General features: G+C 41.3%; 1 long non-coding RNA gene across 1 annotated transcript in view; it reads left to right on the top strand.

Moving 5' to 3' along the window:
- Nucleotides 1-6,915, top strand: part of LOC109955548 (uncharacterized) — a 7,709-nt gene extending 794 nt beyond the window's left edge. Inside the window, exons 2-3 of the long non-coding RNA XR_002274278.1 lie at nt 2,828-2,900; nt 5,617-6,915. This is a non-coding gene — a long non-coding RNA (uncharacterized LOC109955548). The remainder of the gene's footprint in view (nt 1-2,827; nt 2,901-5,616) is intronic.
- Nucleotides 6,916-7,266: the final 351 nt, after the last annotated feature.

Below are 7,266 nucleotides of genomic sequence, written 5' to 3'. Positions count from 1 at the left end.
GTTTGCAAGCCAACTTAAGGTGCATTAACGAGGAAGTTGTCTTTCTGTTTCTTGGATCTTACTGGAGTAATGCTGTATCACACACAACTATTCAGTCAAAACTGCGAGGCTCCAGATCCAGTGAGCCACTATTTGATCATTCCACACAGAACTCCAAACATGGACTGCTCAGAATTACTGACACCTTTTCAAAATCATCAGAAATAGTTGTATTTCAAGCATGTGATGGTCCTTTAATTTGTAATGAAACTCACCTGTAGCAACCAACAGGTGTTGGCAATATAGAAATCACATTTAAAATGGAGAAACGTTGACTCAGCCTTCGTGTTGTGTGTGTGGCCCACATGGAACATGGAAAAAAAAAAAGAAGAGCAAAGAATTGTTTGAGGATGTGAGAACCACAAGCGTGGAAAATCCTGGACAGTCTCAAGCCTACAAGTCCATCTCCAAAGATCTGGCTGTCCCTTTGTCCATTGTGCACAACATTGTCAGGATGTTTACAGCCCATGGCGCTGTAGCTGATCTCCCTGGACGTGGGCGAAAGAGGAAAATAGATAACAGATTGCAGCAAAGGATTGTTTGAATGGTGGATTAAAAAACCTTGATCATCTTCCAAACAAGTTCAAGCTGACCTGCAGACACAGGGTGCAACACTGTCAGCTCGCACTATCCATCACCATCTGAATGACTAGGGGCTCTATGGCGCGAGACCCAGGGGGACCCTACTGCTGTCGTACAGACATAAAAGAGCCTGATTGGAAGGCTTACTGAGGAAGCCACAATCCCTCTGGGAGAATGTCCTGTGGACAGATGAGACAGAAATGGAGCTGTTTGGTCAAGCACATCATTCTATTGTTTTCAGAAAACCAAATGAGGCCTTCAAAGGAAAAAACACTGTCCCTACAGTCAAATATGGTGGAAGGTCACTGATGCTCTGGGGCTGCTTTGCTGCTTCAGGCACTGGATGTCTTGACTGTGTGTATGGCATTATGAAATCTGAAGACTACCAATGAATTTTAGGGCACAGTGTAGGGTCCAGAAATCTGAAGACTACCAATGAATTTTGGGGCACAGTTTAGGGTCCAGAAAGTTGCAGACTTCAAAAAGCACCAGAAATGGCTTCAGACAATGTGCTGGAGATTCTGAAGTGATCAGCAATTAGTCCAGATCTAAATCCCATAGAGCACCTGTAAAGAGATCTCAGAACAGCAGCTGGGAGAAGGATGCCTTCAAATCAGACATGGAACAGCTGGCAAAAGAAGAGTGGTCCAAAACTCCAGTAGAGAGGTGGAAGAAACTCACTGATGGTTACTTGGGTGTGCTACTAAATATTAAGTTGAGTTTGTCAATAATTCTGTCCAGTCCATTTTTGGAGTTCTGTGTAGAACATATCAGATTTGACTGTTTGTGTGTGTGTGTTTGATTTAAGGTGCATTAACGAGGAAGTTGTCTTTCTGTTTCTTGGATCTTACTGGAGTAATGCTGTATCACACACAACTATTCAGTCAAAACTGCGAGGCTCCAGATCCAGTGAGCCACTATTTGATCATTCCACACAGAACTCCAAACATGGACTGCTCAGAATTACTGACACCTTTTCAAAATCATCAGAAATAGTTGTATTTCAAGCATGTGATGGTCCTTTAATTTGTAATGAAACTCACCTGTAGCAACCAACAGGTGTTGGCAATATAGAAATCACATTTAAAATGGAGAAACGTTGACTCAGCCTTCGTGTTGTGTGGCCCACATTGAGCATGGAAAAAAAAAAAAGAAGAGCAAAGAATTGTCTGAGGATGTGAGAACCACAAGCGTGGAAAATCCTGGACAGTCTCAAGCCTACAAGTCCATCTCCAAAGATCTGGCTGTCCCTTTGTCCATTGTGCACAACATTGTCAGGATGTTTACAGCCCATGGCGCTGTAGCTGATCTCCCTGGACGTGGGCGAAAGAGGAAAATAGATAACAGATTGCAGCAAAGGATTGTTTGAATGGTGGATTAAAAAACCTTGATCATCTTCCAAACAAGTTCAAGCTGACCTGCAGACACAGGGTGCAACACTGTCAGCTCGCACTATCCATCACCATCTGAATGACTAGGGGCTCTATGGCGCGAGACCCAGGGGGACCCTACTGCTGTCGTACTGACATAAAAGAGCCTGATTGGAAGGCTTACTGAGGAAGCCACAATCCCTCTGGGAGAATGCCCTGTTGACAGATGAGACAGAAATGGAGCTGTTTGGTCACGCACATCATTCTATTGTTTTCAGAAAACCAAATGAGGCCTTCAAAGGAAAAAACATTGTCCCTACAGTCAAATATGGTGGAAGGTCACTGATGCTCTGGGGCTGCTTTGCTGCTTCAGGCATTGGATGTCTTGACTGTGTGTATGGCATTATGAAATCTGAAGACTACCAATGAATTTTGGGGCACAGTTTAGGGTCCAGAAAGTTGCAGACTTCAAAAAGCACCAGAAATGGCTTCAGACAATGTGCTGGAGATTCTGAAGTGATCAGCAATTAGTCCAGATCTAAATCCCATAGAGCACCTGTAAAGAGATCTCAGAACAGCAGCTGGGAGAAGGATGCCTTCAAATCAGAGACATGGAACAGCTGGCAAAAGAAGAGTGGTCCAAAACACCAGTAGAGAGGTGGAAGAAACTCACTGATGGTTACTTGGGTGTGCTACTAAATATTAAGTTGAGTTTGTCAATAATTCTGTCCAGTCCATTTTTGGAGTTCTGTGTAGAACATATCAGATTTGACTGTTTGTGTGTGTGTGTTTGATTCCAATGCAAGCAAAAGAAATAAACAAATTTCTGATTGCAGCAGTTTTCTGGGAGTAGTGATGCATTACCTGACAGAAGTTCAGCGGTACCAATATTTTGGGCCATGACTGTAGGTAAGTTTGCACTCATTCCTTTAATAGATTAGTGTTTATATAGTACATGCACATTTATACTGTAGATCCTTCAGGGTGGAGACCAATCTTAAAAAAAATAACTACAGTAGATGTACAAATTACTGACACGTTTTCTGACTTTACATTCCTCTCATCTATGATGAGTTTATTATTGACACATACAGCATATCCTGACAATTACCTTATGTTAAATTACCTTCAAAGTGTAATACCCCTTTTCAGGACATCCACTGTAGTTCCATATATAAAGATTTGTATTAGTTTCCAACGCTACTGTGTAAAGTTGAGCTTTGATTCAGTTTCTGTCTTGGTGCATCTCTTTCACTCACACACCTATGCACACTTTCACCTTCTCTCTTAATCTTAACTAGTTGTGCAGTACATACAGTGGTGTGAAAAAGTGTTTGCCCCCTTACTGATTTCTTATCTTTTTGCATGTTTGTCACACTGTAATGTTTCAGATCGTCAAACAAATTTATATATTAGTCAAAGATAACACAAGTAAACACATCATGCAGTTTTTAAATGAAGGTTTTTATTATTAAGGGAAAACAAAATCCAAAACTATAGAGCCCTGTGTGAACAAGTGTTTGCCCCCCTGTCAAAACACTGGTTTATCGCACCTGAGTTCAATTTCTCTTGCCACACCTGTTCGCAATCAAGAAATCACTTAAATAGGACCTGCCTGACAAAGTGAAGTAGACCAAAAGATCCTCAAAAGCTAGACATCATGCCGAGATCCAAAGAAATTCAAAAACAAATGAGAAAGAGAATAATGGAGCTCTATCAGTCCGGAAAAGGTTATAAAGCCATTTCTAAAGCTTGGGGACTGCAGCGAACCACAGTGAGAGCCATTATCCACAAATGGCGAAAACATGGAACAGTGGAGAACCTTCCCAGGAGTGGCCAGCCGACCAAAATTACCCCAAGAGCGCAGCGACAACTCATCCAAGAGGTCACAAAAGACCCCACAACAACATCCAAAGAACTGCAGGCCTCACTTGCCTCAGTTAAGCTGAGTGTTCATGACTCCACCATAAGAAAGAGACTGGGCAAAAATGGTTTGCATGGCAGAGTTCCAAGACGAAAACCACTGCTGAGCAAAAAGAACATAAAGGCTCGTCTCAGTTTTGCCAGAAAACATCTTGATGATCCCCAAGACTTTTGGGATAATACTCTGTGGACAGACGAGACAAAAGTTGAACTTTTTGGAAGGTGTGTGTCCCATTATGTGTGGCGTAAAAGTAACACCGCATTTCAGAAAAAGAACATCATACCAACAGTAAAATATGGTGGTGGTAGTGGGATGGTCTGGGGCTGTTTTGCTGCTTCAGGCCCTGGAAGACTTGCTGTGATAAATGGAACCATGAATTCTGCTGTGTACCAAAATATCCTGAAGGAGAATGTCCGGCCATCCGTTTGTGACCTCAAGCTGAAGCGAACTTGGGTTCTGCAGCAGGACAATGATCCAAAGCACACCAGCAAGTCCACTTCTGAATGGCTGAAGAAAAACAAAATGAAGACTTTGGAGTGGCCTAGTCAAAGTCCTGACCTGAATCCAATTGAGATGCTGTGGCATGACCTTAAAAAGGCAGTTCATGCCCGAAAACCCTCCAATGTGGCTGACTTACAACAATTCTGCAAAGATGAGTGGGCCAAAATTCCTCCACAGCGCTGTAAAAGACTCATGGCAAGTTATCGAAAACGCTTGATTGCAGTTGTTGCTGCTAAGGGTGGCCCAACCAGTTATTAGGTTTAGGGGGCAAACACTTATTCACACAGGGCTATATAGTTTTGGATTTTGTTTTCCCTTAATAATAAAAACCTTCATTTAAAAACTGCATGATGTGTTTACTTGTGTTATCTTTGACTAATATATAAATTTGTTTGACGATCTGAAACATTACAGTGTGACAAACATGCAAAAAGATAAGAAATCAGTAAGGGGGCAAACACTTTTTCACACCACTGTAAATGCACATTATTATTGTTTAAATAGCTGTAACATGTTAAATCCATGTTTTGCATTGCTTTGTTTATACTGTTAATACAAGTACACAGTGAATTTACATACAGTACAATATAAACAATCTACGTATATATTATATTGGTATATTGTTTACTTGCCCTTTGCTATTGCCTTACATAAGGTTATGTATATACACATTGAGAGCTGCTGTACCAGAGTCAGATTCCTTGTGTCCAACACACCTGGCCAATAAGGCTGATTCTATTTCTGAAATCCTCACCACCAACAGAGATATCTTTTCATCAAAACCAGGCTGTGTACAGTGTTCAGCCTAAGTTAGATGATACATTTTCCCCTTTCTAACTGACCACTGGCATGAGTTTGACCTGTATTAGTGTGTCTAGAATGGGCACAAATAGCCTGTGACTCGTGTGTTTTTTTTGGTTCCAAAAGCCATTTATTTTCCAGGCAGGTCTTATATGGCAGGATGTTGAAACAATCATGCTAATGGAACTGTCTCATTTTGATTCATGTGCTAATGTATTTATGAATCATTACTTTCCTCCACTCCACAGACAAAGTACATTTTACAACTTCTTGAAAGCATGTTAAATTAGTAAACAGGTAAACAAAGTCCCTGTCTGGGTCTTTCCATCATCTCTTTAGAAATATTATTTCATGTGCACCTTGAGGACCATTTTTCCCCCACTTGTTCTCCTTCGCTAGAAAGCCTTCCACGAATGAGGATGCCATTTCCCTAGGACGCCATTTCTGTGAGTGGAGCTCAGGACAATGGAGTACATTTCCACATGAAAAGATGGGGACAGAGAAGGAGCAGGAGGAGGTACAGAGTGCTGTGCCCTTCATCTGCGTTACCATGGGGATCAACTGTACTGCACCCTCCAGGACTGTAATTGGCTGAAGAGGGTTCCATTTGGCCTCTCAGAATCCCTCTCGCGAGTTCTTTCTGTCGCATGTTCCATCTAGCCACTTCACAGTCCTATTCACATGAAAAATAGAGATCTTGGATGCATTGATAAAACACTTTGAGTGCAACTTCAGTCTTTTTTTCAATCACTAATACACTGTGCTGTATATTTGCTTGCGTCTTTGAGAGCACTTTGCTGCCCACACAGAAAGTGTACTAGGTACCATAAAAGTTATATCAACTAACTACTAAATCTACCGCCCCCATCTCCCGCCCCCTCCCAAATAAATAAAAAAATAAAAATGAGCGCAAAGAAACATGATGCAAAAAGTCAATCAAGAAATTCTGAGATACAGGTCAGCACTGCAAAAGGCACTGAGATAAAATGTTTGATGATACAATCAGTTCTTTTTTTTTATGTTCACCCCTCACACACTCTCACATTGCTTTTCAAATTATATTCACAAAAGGCTATTTCACCAAATCCGCTCACATAGCCCTTTCTGTTATCAAGATGAACTGCTGACGCGGTTCAATGCAGAAAACAAATGTGCAAAGTCAGACAGCACTTCGCCCATCTCCAAGAGAATACCTCAGTCAGACGAACACGCTTATCTCTGATGTATTCTCACCAAGTTCTCTGTGCTGACAAAGAAGTGCAACTCTAAACTGGGGTTTTTGCTCGATACCTGTTGAGCAGCACAGTGAATCAAGGGTGATGTCAACATTTGTACTGCATCTCTACACAGAATCAGCGCAAATGTTGACATCACCCTGGTTTTAGAACTTTTTTCACATCTACACCTAAGGTAAAAGGAATCATAATAACCATTTTGTAATCTTACTGTGACTTGGTCTGAATGTTTTCACTCTTGTGGTTGTTTTTATTCTTCAAGGTAATAGCTGCAACTTATATCCATCAGTCGGTGTGTGTTAATCCATCTATCGTTTTTTTCTATCTACAAGCACGCATATGTTATACCTACAACATGGATAGTTCACTAATTATTAGTGGATCTAATTAGCCTGCCTTTCCTCTTGTATGCTCTGCACGCTCCTCTGTCTTTCTGCCTCTTCATGCATGTTTTTTTAAGCCATGCTTGATAATTAATGCAGAGATGATAATGTTGGTTACTGTTGATCAGTGGAAAGCTTATATAAAATGGATTGGCAGGAAATGTGGCAGTCATTCACGGTCCCCAGTAGATGAATCCTACTGACTTTGTGGACATTCTCACTTTTCCTCTAGTGCCACCCTAAGATTCACATTTGTATTTTTTTTGTTAAATGTATTGCCATGAAAACTGGTACAGACATGTATGTTTTCCACAAGATGAATTTGAAATTATCTTGGCGTTCCCCTATCTTCTGCTTTAACAAGAGCACTCAGACAGCTCACGTACCTCTGCCAAGGCACAATACTTACTCACACAAATGGGCCCCGTGTG

The sequence above is a fragment of the Monopterus albus genome, unplaced genomic scaffold (assembly GCF_001952655.1).
Source record: "Monopterus albus unplaced genomic scaffold, M_albus_1.0 scaffold2.1, whole genome shotgun sequence".
In the NCBI taxonomy this organism is placed as follows: domain Eukaryota; kingdom Metazoa; phylum Chordata; class Actinopteri; order Synbranchiformes; family Synbranchidae; genus Monopterus; species Monopterus albus.
The sequence above is the reverse complement of the archived record's forward strand: the minus strand, read 5'-3'. Positions and strand labels throughout refer to the sequence as shown.